At 44.7% G+C, this 18,396-nt stretch overlaps 1 long non-coding RNA gene across 3 annotated transcripts; it reads left to right on the top strand.

The window, feature by feature from the left end:
• The first annotated feature begins 200 nt into the window (after nucleotides 1-200).
• On the top strand, nucleotides 201-18,084 carry LOC109529879 (uncharacterized). 3 transcript variants are annotated; one of them, XR_002170910.1, is made up of 4 exons: nucleotides 201-1,030; nucleotides 8,997-9,064; nucleotides 16,801-16,851; nucleotides 17,473-18,084. It is a non-coding gene; the product is annotated as an uncharacterized LOC109529879 (long non-coding RNA). The 3 variants fall into 3 exon arrangements; XR_002170909.1 differs by having other exon boundaries at nucleotides 16,801-17,530; nucleotides 17,609-18,084; XR_002170908.1 differs by having other exon boundaries at nucleotides 202-1,030; nucleotides 16,801-18,084.
• Nucleotides 18,085-18,396: the final 312 nt, after the last annotated feature.

The following is an 18,396-nucleotide window of genomic DNA, read 5'->3' as shown; positions in this document are numbered from 1 at the left end:
CATGTGTTTTCGAACATTTTATTTGCTGGACAAAAAAAAAAAAGAGACTATTTTTGTGTATTTTGTTGATGTTTTATGAACATTTGGATCAGAAATGGAGGTTTCTCGCCGCCGCCATTGCTAGCTGGATCAGGGGTGGTGGTGGTGGGGAGGCGGGGGGGGTTCTAACCTGCACGCCATCCTGACGACCACGACGACGGCAAAGGGGAAGCGTGGGCCCATCTTCGACGAGATCCAACGTTTGTCCCTCCTCTTCATCATCCTCCGCCTCCCGTATTTCGGCTTCGTTCCGTCCTTTCCGCGCCGCGCAACTCCTGACACGCAGGCGGACGAGCAGCTTTGGGCCGAGCCGAGCCGCCAGAGCGTTTTTCTGGGACGGGTGCCAAGTGCAAACAAAAGAGGCCAAAAAGCGACGAGGAATAGAAAACGTTCGTAATTGTGCATTTCTTTTTTTTTTCTTTTGGGAGGGTCGGGGGGGAATAGGATAGGGGGTGGCTTTTCTTGCATCAGATGGCCTTCCTCGTATGTTGTGTCCACTTTGTGCACTTCTAGCCGTGTGTGTGTGCGTGTGTGTGTGTGTGTGCTTCGATTTAGCTGGCCAGGCTGCAGCTTTGAATACTTTTTGCCAGTCTTCGCTGAAGAAGTGAAGGCATCTCTCGCCAGAGACGAAAGCGTGCGAGAGTACAAACCGTTTTCATTTTTCACGAGTGGAGCCGTAAGACGGAACCGGCCCCAGACGGCATCACGCCGCGTCCGGTTTTCGCATACATCAGACACTGCGTTTTTATTTGCCGACGTTCCTCATTGCTCACAGCAGCCACATGGCCTCCTATTGTTTTAGGCCCAACTTGAACTTGAGGCGGGGGGTGTGGGGGGGGGGGGGGGGGGGGGGGGTGCAGCCAAGGCCCGGAGCTGAGATTGCGGTTCGGAACCGGGAGATGGTGGAAGAGGAGAGGAGCAAGACGGGTGGGAGACGCAGGTTCGGCCGTCTCGGAAAAGAGTCGTCGAATTCCGCCGCCCCGGAAGACGGGTGAGTAACATCGACGTTGATGTTTTGAGTTGACGTGATTGGAGAGCAAATAAACACGCAAACTCCCGTCACGAAGGTTTTGACACACGGGAGCGCTTTTGTTAGCGTAACTTTTTTCGAGTGGCGCCTGTGAGAGGATGCAAAGAGGGGAAGGCCTCGCTCCCGGGGCCACTTCATGCGAGTGATGCGGGCCCAAATGTGTGCCGAGCGGGCGGGCGGCCGGGCGAGAAGGCGTACGTGGCTTCCGCCCAGTTGTAACTAAAATGGAGAAAATCTCACCGCCTGAATTATTATTTTTTTGACCATTTTTGGCTAGGTTTAGCCTCGCTCGTTGAAGGCAATGCGTTTTTCGCAACGCATTTGTCGAATCCCGTCGATGCTTGTCCCTTTTTGTGCCGACAGGAAGATTTACTTTTTGGGGTGTGAACAAAGATGATCAAAAGTGTAGTTGGTGGTATGAGCAAGACAGATAAAATATCAAATGCTTGTTTTATTTTTTTATTTTTTTAACCTGGAAAAATCTTTTTTTCACCCCAATGTTGCCCCCTTTAAAGTGGCAACTGAGGTCTGCTTACACGATCACCTTTTAGTTCTACTCCATGAAACTAATTTTGCCATCAGACTTGATCCGATTGAGACATTCTTCAGCTTCCCCCTCCCTTCCCATCCGGCCCGCACGTTGGCGCATGGCGCGGCCTCCGTGGCGAGGTGGCATGTCGAGGACGCGCATGGCGCCATGCCGTAAAGCTTTCTCTGTCCCGCGTTTGGAAATCCACCTTGAGAGTTGGGCGCAGCCCAAACCGAAAGGTTCGGCGCACTGGAGCTGCACCGTCACGAGGCACACGCGGGCACAGTTCACAAATGTGCACATGCATTTTTGTGAGTGCCATGATGACCCCCCCCCCCCCCACCTCGACACCGTCTTCCTATAGCTAATCTCTCAAATGTCATCTTTTTCCCACTAGGCGGCTTCTGTAAAGGTTTTGTTGGCTTATTTCTTATTTTGTACAAGTCGTATGTTACTTTTAAGCAAGTGATTGTTCAGAGTGAATGTGAATGTGTAAGAAGTGCAAGAAAGAACAAGTTGGGGGGTGGGGGGGAATGAGGTTGCTGAAATTGAACTTGAACCTTTCTGTGACTTTGAACTTGAACATGAACTTGGAGAGTGGAAAGTGTGTGCGGTGCAATTTTTTTTTTTTTTTTTTTTAACGACTGCATGCTGGTTATTTGTATTTGTCCTAAGCAAGGAAGGACAATTTATGAATGTTCGAGGCGGAAATGATTTTGAAGCAACTTTATTAAAAAAAAAAAAAAAAAAAAAACTTTTTTTTTTCCGATTTGAAATCACAGTCCCCATAATTCAATACATTTATTAAAACTTGGAGTTAAAAATGAGGCTTTGTTGATTGTCATGTGGTGGACACTTGAGTTTTGTTACCATGTTAGCAATCAACAAAATTGATTTCTCTGCGTGTGTGGTCATATTTAATAAGCCATACATTTTTTTTCAATGTTTTTGTCCATCGTAACTGATATCGATCCGCAAACCCTAAAATGACGACATGGTGGAAAAATAATGGATTTGAAAATAAACAATAAATGTGACGCAGCAGATATTGTTGCTAATTTTAAATCTACAAAGTGCTAATGAAATAAATTTTTTTAACAACAAAAATAAATAGAGGTATAAAAATGTGTGTGTGTGTGTGTGTGTGTGTGTGTGTGTGTGTGTGTGTGTGTGTGTGTGTGTGTGTGTGTGTTATAAAAGTGTGTGTGTGTGTGTGTGTGTGTGTGTGTGTGTGTGTGTGTGTTCCCACTGATACTCAGTGTGTCTGGATATTTAGTCGTTTGTTATATTGCTGGTACACGCTGGCATCCTCATAAGGTCCCAACACAGGAGCTACAGCAAAGCAATGCTTCATTTTGATTGACGCTGTCAGTCACACATCACCTCAAATGACATCCACAGTATTAAAACCGGGTATGAATGGGGCCGATTCAAAAAGCGAGCCAGTCATTTCTGATGTTGGTGAAGGCGGACTTTTGGATGCAGCCCGTGTCACCGATGTTATTAGTGTGTTGTGCCTAATGAAGTGGAATGCGGCCTCGTCGTACTGGATTGCCAGTGCGGTGCAGTGCTGTGTGAAACAAGCTCTGATGTGACTGGAGTAGCACTTGGTAGGGAAAAAAAAGTGGAGAAAAAGTTGCCCATTTGTGTGGGTGGGGCCGGGGGGGGAGTCATTCAAAAATCCAAAATGTAAATTGATTTTTAAATATAATTATTGTGCTTTTATAACACCCTTACCCAAATTCTCTTCAGACACAGCAACTGCATATCAGTGCAGCACAGCCGCCATGTTGCGAAAGGACTTGCCACGTCGATGGGGGGAGAAAAAAAAAACGTAGTGCTTTGCGTGAGCGCGGATTTTTGTTGGATCACGTACAAAATGCCGCAGACGAATAATTAGGTTACCGCAAAAGAACCCAAATGTTTGGGAAATTAATTTCATTTAAAAAAAAAGGGAAGAGGTCAGACTCGCTCAGCTCCTGTTGTGGTCAATCGGCAGCATGGCAGACATATTGGCCGAGATAATTATGACGTCACTTGTCATTTTATGTGGAGTGACGCTCACGTTGATGAAAGGAAAATAGCCAAGTTACATGAACATTTGTGTGTCGTGTGTCCTTTTTCTCGGTCTGGGTCACTAGTAGCCTGCTATCAAGAACTTTTCATGGGATTTTGTACATATCAAAAAAAAAAAATGTCCTCTTACCACACGTTTTGTGGTTATTTCAAGTGCGCTCCGACCGCACATTTATTGAAGTTACTTGAAACGGGTTAAGTCAGTTCTGACAATGGCTTTTATATTAGCCAAACCATTAAAATATTGAGTTGCAAGATGAAGCCTGGTGTCCCAAAATGATTGCCTGTTTAGGACCGCGTCATGATTGCGGTTGGAAAGCAAGATCAGAATGAGAGTTAAATGCAAATGTCTCCATTGTGGGACAAATAAAGGTTTTCTTATTCTTATTAAATATGATGTAACAGAGTACGGAATATCTTAAAGCAGTGTGATGTTTAACCTGGTCTTAGGAGAACTAAGGAGGATTTTGTACAAAACCAAATTCGATTTTCAAAGCCTTGGTGGCATTTTTAGTGCCGCGTCAGCGTTTGTGAACTTGTGTGAGAATCACACTTTGGCCTTGACGTGGTGTTGCAGAAAAATAGCCGTGATCAGTGTGTCGTTAGCTCCCGTGGACATTTAGTCTGCTTTTGTAAAAAAAAAAAAAAGGCCATGGTCCCCCACTATACCCAAAATCAAACCTTCCTATGTGGTAAACTTGATTGCAAATTACAGAAATCTTGAAAAGCCAATCGTCATTATCCAATAAAACTTTACAAAAAGTTAAAAAAAAAAAAAAAAAAAAGTTTCTCGTGAGAACAAATTCCAGCGGGACAAATAAGGAAATCTAGTGTGTGTCCCCCCCCCCCCCAAACGTGTTTCACAGCAGCATCAAAATGACTCCACTGGAGCAAAAAAAAAAAAAAAGCAAGCAGCCTTTTTCCGTCTTTTTTTTTTTTTTTGCCACCACACTCGGAGGTCATTAAGTCCATCACTCTGTCGACTGGGGGGTGGACTGGGGGCCCACTCTTCCTCCGCCCCCTCCCGTCTGTCTGCGTTAATCTGAATGTCAGCTGGGATGTGGTCACACGTGATTTTAACCGCAGAAACCGCAGCAACATGATGTCATGGTGACATCATGCCCAAGTGAAAAGAGACCTTTCACATGGACGCAGGGGCCCTCGGTGGCCGCTTTACACAGCTGGAGGCCAGCCAGCTAACATTCAAGAAAATTTGTCAAATTACATATATTATGACTTTTTTTGGAGGGGGGGGGGGTTTGCCGCTGACCGCTAATGTCATTCAGCGCGCGTTTATAGAAGAGACTTTTAGTCGGCAGTACACGTGTGTCTTCTCGGCGCGCTATCTGCCTAGCAACGGCGACGGCCAGATAACACCGAGTGGCGCCCGCTCCACTTTTTTCCCTTTTCCATTTCTCATATAGTTCTACAGCTTCTGGCTCTAGCTGGTGCCAAGACAACTTTTGGACCCTGCGGAACTGTCGAGTCAGCCAAAATTGTTTCACTCGGAGATACGATTGCAGGCGGGAGTGGGGCTTCTCCAGCGAATGTTTAAAAAAAAAAAAAAAAAAAAGATGCAAACGCGGCAGAATTATCTTTCACCTTGAGTTTTTCACACCGTCTTTAGGAAGGATTAAATCTGCTCTATCAAGGGATTAGCAAGCACTCTGCTATTGTGTACTGAAGAAATGCAATTATCATTGCTAACCTGAGCAAAGAATTTTGAGTTTTAACCTTGGGTGTGTTGTTATTACGAACAGCACTGTTAAAAAAAAGAAAAAACCTTTCAAGACCATTTGTGACTATCTTGAAAGTCAAAAAGGAAGAAAATCGGACTTTTAACACACAGAAATGTCATATTTTTCAGTATCAAAGCCTTCCTTTTCATATTGGCTAGGTGATGTCACATGGTTCGATTCTGTTAAAGTCAACATCTGTCAATAAAATATTGCGGGGATCGTTTGGTTTGACAAATCAACTTGAGATACAATCCACCGTAGGGTGGCAGTGGCTCACACAAACAGCAATTTGATCAATAGAATTGGTGATTTTTTTTTTTTTTTTAAGGATTTAAAATGTATTGCCAAACTAAGCATAAAACAAAAAAAGTGAATGTTCTGTATCAAAGCCCACCACGAAAATTATTCTTATCAGTCCGCTCGCTTAATCTTAATGCTAAAAAACACGTCGCCCGACAATCTAACAGTATTCACAGTCAAAATATTCTTTGTCCGGCATATAATGATCAATATTAATGCCGCACTGATGATCTCCATCCATGATTTCTTGGCAGGACATTCATAGTCGGTTCCATTTAATCGGCCAATGATAGCATTTTAGAAAATGTTCAAAAATCGGATGTTTGTTCTTTTTTTTTTTTTTTTAACAAAGATCCCATATCAACAAAAATTGGCTGTTTTTTTTCTCTTCTGTTCTCTCCAAATAACATGACAAATTATTGTTAAAAAAAGTCAATTTTTTTGTTGGTGGAGTGACAGGAAAAGATTTGGGGGTGTTTTCTTTCTTTTTTTTTTTTTTTTTTTTAACAATCACTTTTCGGAATTTTATCGGTCAAATATCGGCACCAGCCTCCAAAATCCGTTTCAGTCGGGCTGTAGGCAAAACAACCAATTAAGACCATGTCCTGTATGTACATTTACAGATTTGCAAATGCGTCTCACAGATGTGTGCACTTTTTTTTTCTTTTTTTGCAGGCGGGGGGGGGGTTTCACCAATTTTACTAGGTCGTAGTCCACTTCTAATTAGTTCTACTGGTCGGCGGTGTAGTTCTACCAACCTGAGCTGTTTTTAATTTGCATTCTGTGCTTGTATTTGATACTTGTGGACAATATTGTCGGATGAGGTTGCGATGGACTGCACCCCTGCTATCTGGCATGAATAGTTTTCCCGCTTGCTGTTGGTGGAACTGCTCCTGTTCCCTAGTCCTTGAGTGGTACAACAAGCGGATTAGTGGTTCGTTTCCTTTCTGAAAATGCTCTGAAATGTAAGGAAAGTGTTTTTTCTCACCCTGCTCGCAGCCATTTGCTGTACTATATGTAGATTTCGTACTTGCACATACAGTACTTGCCCAGGGTTCTTGAGTCATAAGCATGCAAACACACACACACACACGCACTCACACGCTTGTGTGTGCACGACGCAGAGTGCATTGAGTGCATTGAGCTACGGACATGAATCTGTCTCCACGGGCTGCGGGAGTTGGGTTACTCATGAGTCTATAAACATGTGCTGGCGGCGCTCCAAGGCGCTGAACTGTAATTATAAACGTTCCAAACAATATATAAAAGAGCCTCCGCAGCAAGGCCGTGCCCCGCGCCGCAATTAGCGTCCCTGTACGGAATTATCACCTACTCAGTGAAGGCCTCTAATTGGCAGTGTCTTCCACGGACGGGCCTCGAGTTGGACCGGGTCTCTCCGGCGCCCCTCGTCCCCCTCCCCCGATATACGTTGCCCAACCTACACACGCATGTGTCAAAAGCGCAACCGGGAGCGTTCTGTGCTACACGTGCTCGCCGTGATGCGCACCACCTCGCCCCGGCCACGTGACACAGCCCCTCCATAACGCCACCCCCGTTTTTTGGCGGCGTCGCCAGATTGTCTGCACGTACCGTCGAGTGGTAGATAGAGAGTGAGGGTGGAGGATTAGTGCGTCCTGTACAGAAAGAATGCACAGACCCGCGTAGTGTGCCCCCCTCCCCCCCGCCTCCCACATGTGTGTCGATCCGTGACTCCTTATATTAAGCCACAGTGAAAAAGCCAAAGGCGAGGATGATTATTTGGATCGTAATTGGTTGTCTAGGAAGTTATAGACTAATTAAAAGACTGAATTACTAGTTCAGAATGAGGTAGTTTGGCAAGATGGATAAAAGACTGAATATGCAATTACTTATTTAGTAAACAGGATAACCAATCCGGTAAACTTGATATTGACCTCAAAAACTGCATCTAAACCCCTCCCAACCGGGTTTAGACTTGCCTATGTTGATAATTGAACACGTAAATATCATTTCAATGTCTGGCAAACGTCCGTGGCGACCGTTTGCGACCGTTTGCAACCTTGAACGAATCTTTCCAAAAGGATATTATCCACAATTCCTGACGGCAGTAATATTTAAAGCAACAGGTCACCAATGTAGTTGACAGACTAAGCCAAGACTAAAAAAAAAATAAAAAAACTCCCAAAAAAAAAAATAATAAAAAAAATCGGTTATTTGTTGTGGATAGTCAATAAGGCCAAGAAGTATAAATTCAAAACAAATTACAAACATATTTCCATTATTTTTGAGAAAATTGCCAATTCTAAATTCAGTGAAAATCATCATCGGTGATCCTCCACAGGAACAACAGTCAATATCTCTCTTTTTTCCTTTTGTTAATATTTTGCAAGTAGTCTGCAAGCTCGAGACTTGTGTGAACAATACTCGCCGTAGCGCAATGACGTCAGCTCAGAAAAGTCAAGTTGAATTCATTTGAACCAGTCCGGTCCTTTCCCGTGTCAATAAGGAAGCACATTTTCATTTCTGCCAGATAAAGGTTCAGAGATTTGACTTTCCAAAAGAGGCCCCCGTTGTCTTATTTCTACATACTTCCTTCACAACATGACTACTTTCATATTAGCTAAGCTTGTGCGCCATATTAGCTAGCCTTCAGCGATTTGGTTCTGGTAGCGTAATAGCTTAAATTTCTATGAAGTCATTTTTGAATATTTTACGCAAAACAAAATTCCAGGTGCCTTGTTTCAACCTATTGCGGATTTGCATGACTTGGATTACCTAGAATCTACACACATGAAAAAAAAAATTGGTGTTTATTTTTTTTATTGGTATTTTATCGATAATGTGACAGCATGTTAAAAATGACATGGACTGTTAGGATAACAAAATACGACAGAACAAATTGGTCGGTTAGCATGTTTAGTTTGGACAAAACCTGCTGGTTCACTCCTTAATCACTGAGTTAGTTGGCTCCCTCACAATTGAATATGATGGCGCTAATGCTACATAACCAAGGTAGCTAATTCGGAAGCTAACAGCAACACAGTGGACTGCCGCATATTTAAGTTTGGTAACTAAGGATTCACAGATAAAGTATGGGTAAATGGGGGTGGGTCACTGATTTTTGGTTTTCGCAGCGTCTGTATGCTACCATGTTAACGAATTTACAGATCAATCTTTCCTGGTCCAAACTGCATTGTGCTGTTGGTGTTTCCAAGATTAGCTAGCAAGATACCAAACCCACCCCTTAAATTGTCTTCTCCGGGCTGCCATAACTCAAGGTCTTCCTTTTCCCCTCTCTTTTCAGGAGGTTTGAGTCGTAACGTCAGCGAGAGGCCCAAAGCTGCGGAGACAGCCACTGACGCACTTTCGGTCGTAAGTACCCAAAGGTGTTCTTTCGTTCACCTGCTGTGAAAATGTCGCCATTCTGTCTGTCGTCTGTTGCCTTGTTATTAGACACAAAGAACATCATCTTTAACTTGCAGGATAACGCTTAGAGCGCAGCCCTAATTGGCCACCAGGCGCAGGCCCGCCTCGAAAATGGTTTCCACTCTCTTGCCTTCCAGCGCCGCCATTTTGTGTGGCGCTGCCAAACGAGTCGGGCAGCGGGTGGGAGAAAGACAGAAAATGGGTCCTTTTAAACCGGTCCCCCTCTTTTTTTTTTTTTTTTTTTTAAACTGCTGTGCCTGTAGTGCTTTTAACCCCGTCGTACAGCCGTCCGGTTTTGCACTCAAAAACGCCTGTCAGTGTACCTGTCTCCACCCGAAACGGCAGCACCATGCCTCAGCTCGAGCCTGGGCTCCCGCTGTGCACTCGATAACCTCGGGCTCCGCCCCTCAGCCTCTAGCAAGCTTGGCTTCAGTGCCAGGCATTTGATTACATGTGCAGATGTTACTCGGATCCTCCCAACTTCTCTGCACTGCAGTGTGTCTCTTGTTTAAAAAAAAAAAAAAAAAAACTCACAAGGGTTTTTTTTTTTTTTTCTTCCTCATAGCAAATGTGTGCGCGAAAGAAAAAAGCTGGCCACAAGGAAGGAAGGAGTTTTGCCTGTAAAATATTTAATAGTGTCTCATCTTTGGAAAATGTTGCTGATTTTTCTCGTGTTACCTCAGTTGCTCCGGTTTGGGGTGAGTGAAGATGACGGAATGGTGTGCGTATGTCTTCGTGCAGAAGAGTGCAGCTTGGTGGCAATGTGGCCAAACACGCGCTTTTATAAATAGCAATAGGCATATGGAAATGTTGCCCTTTTTTTTTTCGTACAGTTAAGCCCAGAATCATTGCAGTGATTTGTTTTAATTTGCTGACTTGGTATCTTTTTAGCCCGAAAGGCCATAAGATGTTTTTGTTAAATGTTTCCTATATCCATGATTTCACCCAAAACGTTCCATGTTTCAAACTACCTCTACTTATTCTTATGTTGGCATCGATTTTATACATTCTTAAAATGTTCTTGAAGTTAACTGAATTATTTTGACATGAGTCAAAGCTTCCGTTTCCTTTAAACCAAATAAAGTTCAACTGAAGTAACATTTACTAAAGTAAGTCAATCGTATGAGGATGTCAGAGCAATACTTTAACCTTATGGAACCAAAATAATCCATGCCTGTGAGTATTGTCACATTGTTATGGCTGCACCGTTGGTGGTTAATTAGTCGGTGCCTTAAAGGTTTATATCGCCACGACACCGATGCTGTCCATCACATTTTAATTTATTAATTTTTTTTTTTGTTAACGGACATAACTGAGGCAAAACGTTGTGGTTGTTTGAATTGTGGGAGTCTCTTCGTTTGATGTTTAGTTTGACGGTCAACTTCAAGCGTCAGTGGCAATAAACAGCTTGAAATGTATTTCTTTTTTTTAAGGATGATCTGCCAGGCTGTTGCTTGTTGTAAAGTGGGTTGAGCTTCATTCACGACCAAATGAAAGAAATTAAAAAAAAAATCGACCGAGTGGCAGCTTGGTATCTTCATATTCTCAAGACCCTCTGTATTGCTCATATTGTACTTTTCACTTTTGCGGCATAATCCTTCCAATGCTCACTGAGCCGAGGAGGCAAGATCATTTGTTTTGTGACAGGAGTTTGGAAAAAAAAAAAAAAAGTCCAGAATTTTGGTTGACCACTTGTGGATGGTCCACTGTATGTGTTTGTCATGAGCCGATTTAGACTCTGGTCGCAAAGTACAGCACAGCTCCCCCTCAAGACCTACTTAGTGTAGTTCGGCCCATCGCAAGCTCAATAGCTTCCATTTTTGCAGGTCATGAAGGCGCCCGTGGCTCCATGTCGGGGTTCCGTCTGCACATATGGGGCGGTGCGGCATCCATATTGTGTGAACGGAATGAATTATAAAAGCTTTCTGCATAAAGCACGGTGTTTCTGTGGGGGTGGGGGGGGCATATCTGCGAGCTCGGAACCCTCACCCTATAGCGAGCAGATGGCTTCTTGCAACATGGAACCACATATCGCGCCGACTTGCCTCGTGGCAGTGACGCACAGACGCACGTAGGCACAAGTGTGCATCGACTCGACACCCGACTTCCAAGTCCACAAACACCATCTATGTCCAACGCACAGTAGTGGGGGGGGAGATTATGAAAATGGCTTAATCAAGGGTCCATTACTTTATATTTTGGCAGCAGGCCCCGAACTGATGGCTGCTGCCAGGCTTCGCAGTAGCCCCCCTCCTCGCCGTGGTCGGCTTAAGCCGCGCTCCCAGGCCACGTAGCCGCGAAGCGAACCTCAACGCAGCTCTGTCGCCAGCGCGCGCCCCTCGGCCAAATTTTAGAACTCATTGTGCCCCTCGAGTAGAGACCCAACGCCGACGAGAGTCTACCCTCTCCGGCGTCGTGTCTGTCAGCTCGAGTTCATATACACGGGGGTGGGGGGGGGGGGTGCTCCGCGGGGCGATTTGACGCGCCCGCTATATATAGAAAGGCGACAGATGCAACTCGACGGGGCGCTGCAGTTTTTCCAGCGTGTAAGTTTGGTCCTTTCTTTTACGTATTGGTGTCTCGGTCTACACGTCCTTTCCAAAGCCACTATTGCACACTGTCCTATACACTAACACTCCCTTGTTTGCATCCCACACAAGTGCCTGTTAAGTCTTTGTGTACATGTGACTGTACGCAGCATGTGAAAGATGAGAAGCAGCTGCCAAGGCTGAGCTGGTTGAGTGGTCTGGTTGACCCCAACGGCGTGCCCTGTCATTATAATCATCAGGCTCGTTTTTCCTCTTTTTTTTTTTCTTTTTTTTTTTGGAAGCTCCAAAGATGTGACTCTGGGGGCCGCAGAGGGGCCGTGCTAGCTGGGTCTAATCCGGTCCTCTTCACCTGGCATGTTTACGGCCCTGCTGGTTTGGGAGGGTAAGCTGCCGGGGGCCCTTCATCTCGCCGTTTGACAGGCTCGCTTGAGGTGTGAGCGTACGCGCATGCTCGCGCTCGCGCACGCGATAATAACTCAAAAAGTTTTCTTGCGCATTTGCTCGAAGCTGAAGCATATCTGCCTTATAGGTGAGTGAGAGGTCAGCCCGTCTGACTTTGCGCGCAGGCGTCCCCCCTGTGGCTCGCCAACCCTCCCGCCCCTGCACCCCCGTGACATGTGTAACAGGACCTGTCCACGCCGCTTCCTCCCTCACTCCTGTGCTCCTCACCATCGCGCCCCACCCCTTCCCATTGGGCCTCAGTATAAATAGATGGTCCGCGTCTGCTGTGCTACCCTCAGGCGCCTGTGGAGGAGCTATGCTTTCGAAATGCTCCCATCTTGTCGATCGGGATTCCTCCCGTCTGCACCATCGCACCACTAACATTCACACGTGAACTGTATATAGACGCGTACGGGAGTGCACGGACACACACTAAATCCTCCAGCGTCATATTGCCCGCAACGCGCAGGAGCATAAAGCAACATTGGCAAAGAAACGCAGCACTCGTTTCATCGAGACGGATTTTTAAAAAAAAGGTTCTTAGCGTATTTGGAATGCATTTTGGGATCACCACCATAAAAACTATTAACGGTATAGGCTGTGTTTCAAAGGAAGGCTTTAATGTTCTGAACAGTCGTTGCCAAGTGTAAGAAGTTCATCAATGTAAAAAAAAAAATTTGTTTAAGGAAACAAAAACTGTTCAAATAAACCTCTTCGGGGCAAATTAAAGCCAACAAATGACTCGCTGTTACCTCTGAAGTAGTACATAGCAATAAAGTTGAGTTTAAAAAAAAATAAAAAATAAAATTTTAAGTTGCGCACAGCGTTGCCAAATTACTTCCTACATCCTGCAGCAGAGGCCCGGCGCTAAAGTCACAGTAGGCAGACTAGCGTTAGTGTATTTGAGGCAGCTATTATTGTTGGTCTTTATTTTGCTGATATCCACCGGTTAATTTCACATCAACCGCACACACACACACACAATATTGGGCTGTATAATTATGTAAATGCAACACAATACCATTGAATGGAGCTCCGCGCTCTACGTTAACAGAAAAAAAAATCCACTACACTGATTTAGCGTGAGGCCACGAGGGCAATTTTACACCTGCACTTAACCATATTCCTTGTTTGGAAAGACTTCAGAAACTAAAACTGGAAGTTCAATTGTTTCATTTTCGAATATGCTGGTAGCATTTTGAATAAACAACAAATGGCACCATTCACCGATAATTGGTCATGTGTACCATTTTTGTCAACTGAATATCTCTCTATACGAAGTCAAGCTCATCGCACCTTGTAAAACAAGGAAGGCTTCAAAGCCAACAAACGATTGGACCTCCTTCATTCCGTTGTGATCGTGAAGCCGAACATGCCGCAGACCCGCTCTGTCCAAACATCCAGATGCTAAGCTACCCACCGCGCTGACCAAAGAAGCCCATAGATCACATTACAAGGTTAGAGCACTTCACTTTGTCCTATGGCTGCACTGAGACCCAGTATTGATCGATAGCACTTAAAGCTTAAGTGTGATTGAATTAAAGTGGCTTTTTCAACCGTGCCAGTCTTTTGTGCCGAGGCCGCTTGAAGCGATGGATGGACTTGTTGTGCTTCTAACGTCGTGTGTGGCTCGTTCGGATTGTCGCTACCGGCGCGCGTTTTTTTTTTTTTTTGTTTTTTTTGCGTGACATTATGAGACGTCGTCGTGCCGAAAGAAAGCGGGGGGTCGTCAGCTGCTCGGAGAGGTGCCCCGGGCCACAGCGGCTATCGGTTACAAGCTCTCGGCTTTCACGCGTCTGAGCCGTCTCGCTGACTTTGCACAACTTCCAAGAACCACTCAAAGCAAAGTGGCGTTTTTTTTTTTTTTTCCTTTGGCCTGTAGTGCGGTGTGCACCGAGAGCCCACGCTTGCATGCAGATGATAGCTCTTGGCTTCACTTGAAAGCAGACCACTCGGCCAGACTGGACTCTGATACGGCTACTATCCAGGCGCGGGGGCTTACGTTCCAAAAAGAACCCGTGATAAATCTGTGAAGTAGTCATCGTTATTTTTTTTACAATTATTATACAATACAGGGCGGCCCGGTGGTCCAGCGGTTAGCGCGTTGACCTCACAGTGCAGAGGTATCGGGTTCAATTCCAGCTCCAGCCTCCCTGTGTGGAGTTTGCATGTTCTCTCCGGGCCTGCGTGGGTTTTCTCCGGGTACTTCGGGTTCCTCCCACATCCCAAAAACATGCATGGCAGGCTGATTGAACACTCAAAAATTGTCCCGGGGTGTGAGTGTGAGCGCGGATGATTGTTCATCTCTGTGTGCCCTGCGATTGGCTGGCAACCGGTTCAGGGTGTCCACCGCCTACTGCCCGAAGACAGCTGGCATAGGCTCCAGCACCCCCCGTGACCCTTGTGAGGATAGAGCGGATCGGAAAATGAATGACTGAATAAATTATACAATACAACACTGTACTGTAGAATTTTTTTTAAATCATATATCCAAACTTTTTTTAGCTATGATGCTTTTTAAAAATACGTTTATGGTCCAGCCAGGAGAAGCATTTTAAAACGGTAGACTTACATACGATAGTTTCTGCACTTAGCACGCTGCAAAAAATGCATCCCGAGCCTCCGCATCACGTCTCTACTAAGGTAGGCAGTGATTTCCTTTTCACAAACTATTGTAGCTACTTTTATTTGTCTCTATGGCTGTTGATCAGCCTGACATGAATGCATGTGCAGGTAAAGGGTCTTCGCTGGAGTCAAACAAGGTCGGGCACCCCCTGCTGTTCAGAGACGAGGTGCGCAGGCTGTTGACATTGTTCGACAGTTGCTTTGCCAAACAGGATGCAGACCACAATGCACCGTTTAAAAAAAAGAAAATGCACTTAAAAATCTGCGCAACAGTGAACCTGTGGGCGGTGACCCGCATTATAGCGACAGTTCAGTGGATTAGAATGAGCGACGTCGTGACAGGACAGCATGCCTCAACCTTCCCGAATGAAGCTTGAAACGCGGCTCTTTTGCATGAGGAGAATGAAATATCGCATGTGATCAACAATCAAGGCAGCCAAGGGGTTAATTTTTCCACCACAGAGAGACAAATTCTAGTTCGACGGTGTCGATGTAATCCGAATGTTGGAGGCAGAGATTTTGCTTTGGCTATTTTTCCAATGGAATTATTACTCAAACAAATAATGGCGCGCCATTCAGTAGCGCCATACCATCTGTGCTTTCTTCAACCGAGGACCACCTGTAACCCGAAAAGTGGTACAAGTTAGCAAGCAAAATTGTCATCATCTCACAAAATGACACTTAAGCTCACTGCAGTAAGCATCGATATTTATCCGGAAATGTTTGCGATATTTTACCACAGCAGGGACTACTGCCTCTTAAACATTTTATGAAGGCAACATTCGACCCTGGAACAAATTCTCTTTATTTGCCACAGGGGGTCGAGGGAGAGTTGTGAAATTGGAACAACTTGAAAGTCAATCAGGACGACGGAACCAAAATGTGGCGCCAATTTTCCGACTCGCGTCGCCGGCTCAAAACCGAATTCACCGGCTTCCATTTTGCTCCCCCGTGTAGACAAGATGTTACTTGTCACGTCAGCATGAGAAAATCCAGCTAATGTCTGGCGGGGATACATTGTGGTCATCCGCATTCGTGGCTTTCTGCTTCTGGTGTTGCGCGAGAGTCGACTGCTGGCCTTTGCGCACACAGCAATGCGCCTTGCGCACTGAGTGATGCCGATACCAGCCATCGATACTTAAGGCAAAAAAAAACAAAACAAAAAAAAGCAGTAAATCCACCTCGGGAGTAGTTGTTCAATGTTGCAGCAGTTTGACACATTGGCGAATCAGCATCTGCGTTTGAAAGAAAAGTCTGTCACAATTATTTATTTATTGCCATTGTGTATTATTACATGCGGTATCTATCTATACTTGTATCGGGGAGGATTCAAAGAGCGAATCTCATACTGGTATTGGTCTGAGAAAAAGGGATATCGAGCATTCTTATGTGGCAGCCGCCTGATTTCATCGCCCCACCGATGTACAGTATTAGCGCGGAATCAGTGGAAGTTTTTTTTTTATTTTCTATTTTTTTTTGTGGTTGCATTTTTGTGGTTGCTTGCGACTACCTTTGCAATATACAGTATTTCCATTTAATACCGTCTTCATTGCTGCTCTCCTTGTTCCCACTCTTCCAACAAAATGGAAATGCAAACAAGGTTAGCGGCCTACATGCTAACGTCGAGCAGGCTTTCAAAAAAAAGGAAAGGTGTCACTGTGTTCAAGGCTGTTGAGATTGAGGTGAACTAACCCAATTGCTAATTTGTTAAACCAGTTGGTGTACTAACCTATCTGAGTACATAAAGCGCTAACACAGAACGCCATGTACTATTTCCACATAGAAAATGATTAAATGCTAAAAACAAACAAGCAAACAAAAAAACATTGGTTTTATGCTAACATTATGTAGCAAGGTAGCTAGGTACAGAGAACACTAATGTAGATTGTCAAAGATTTAAATATGAGACACAGCTGATGATTTTCCGAATGTTCCTCCATTATGCACCAATTCAAAATGGTTACCTAAAACTTTTCACACGCCACCTCCCTGAGTCATTAGGCTAAGTTATTCCCATTCTGTCTCCCCGTGCAAATAAAGGATGGCTTTGCTCTGTGATTCTTTCAGGTGGAGATGCTGCCGAGCGGCGCCGAAGTTCTACTTCATGGCGCAGAGGAGGTGAGAAACACATTGTGTAAGCACACACCAAGTGAGAAGTCACGAGTACTGCAATGGCAAATAACAGCGCAGGCTTGTTTTTCGCCGACAAGACCGTTGGGGTGTACGTTCGAGCTGTACGTCCCGACTGGTTCTGTATGCCGTCACTGGTCAAGTGGAATCCAAGGCCTGAAATATATTGTTGACCATTTCAGACGCAAGATGCGCGGTCAGACGTTGAACAGAACACGTGCCTTTGAACGGAAAGTCTGCTCGGTGTGATGTGTCGTAGTGATTCACAAGGTGAAAAATTGTATTCTTTGTATGGTGGATGCCGAGATATAAATATATACACACACACACACACACACACGCGCATCACACAATTTTAATAATCACGCAGAGGAAATAAAAAACGCAGTTTCTAAATGCCAAAATACAGGATTAAAATACAGTATATCAAAATCAAGATGTGTTAGTGCAGTGAATTTGCTCGAATGGATTAATGGCATTTGCCTCTCGAAAGAAATGCGAGTCAACCAAGGTAATCCCACTTCGCTTAATTCGAGTGGTCGCATTTAGTTTAGACGTGGCCTTTGTTTCATACGTGGTGTCGAGTAACATGTTTTTGTGTGTCAAAAGCGAGCAGCAGCAGCACGGATGAGCGGATGGAGAGAATATTTACACACTGTCCTTTGGGGTGAGGTAGTAGGTTGTATAGTTTTAGGGTCACACCCTTCCTGTTAGATAACTATACAACTTACTGTCTTTCCTGAAGTGACTGTAATGTCGTCGTCTGATTGGATCCCCTCCCAGGACCGCCGATGACGTTTTCTAAGCGGCAGCGCTCCCCGATGGTGGATCCCTGTAACTGCACTTTGCGCTTCTTTGCACTCGTCGACCTTTGTTCCCTCGGCACAGGATGTTTTTTTTCTTCTTCTTCTTCATTGCCATTTGTATTTGTTTGCATGCACGTGGTGTGCCTGTGCTCATGTGATGTCCCACAATGTTCCTGATGTTCGTACGGGGTGAGGTAGTAGGTTGTGTGGTTTCAGGGTAGTGATATTGCCCAATCAGGAGATAACTATACAACCTACTGCCTTCCCTGAAGGGCAGCAATACGCCACCGGGCAGACTTGACACTTGCCTCCCCCGAAGGCTGCAACTCTTCATGATGAAGTCACCAAACTGTGAGGTTTGTATTATCGTTTTTTTTTCCCCCCTGAAATTTTTAATAAAAATTATGAAAACCAACATGTGTGTTCCTCATTTATATGCCCCAAAACTATGATGTTGAAATTGTGCATATTACGGTGATTTTTTTTTTTTCAACCGACGAGCCCTCCACAGTTCTTTTCTTCACTGGCCTTTTGTGTGTTCCATATGTGATGATAATAATATAAAACTCCAAAATGTATTTTTACTGTTGTAAAAATAATACACATTTAATTTATAGTACTAAAAAGGTGAACAGGAATTACAAAGCACACAAAAGCGTGGAAAGAAAAAGTTAGCGATAATAATGCACTCCAATATGTATGTCTAAAAATGTTGATCTTTAACTCA

The sequence above is a fragment of the Hippocampus comes genome, unplaced genomic scaffold (assembly GCF_001891065.2).
Source record: "Hippocampus comes isolate QL1 unplaced genomic scaffold, H_comes_QL1_v1.1 scaffold62, whole genome shotgun sequence".
Classification (NCBI taxonomy): domain Eukaryota; kingdom Metazoa; phylum Chordata; class Actinopteri; order Syngnathiformes; family Syngnathidae; genus Hippocampus; species Hippocampus comes.
This window is presented reverse-complemented; position numbering and strand designations above follow the sequence as displayed.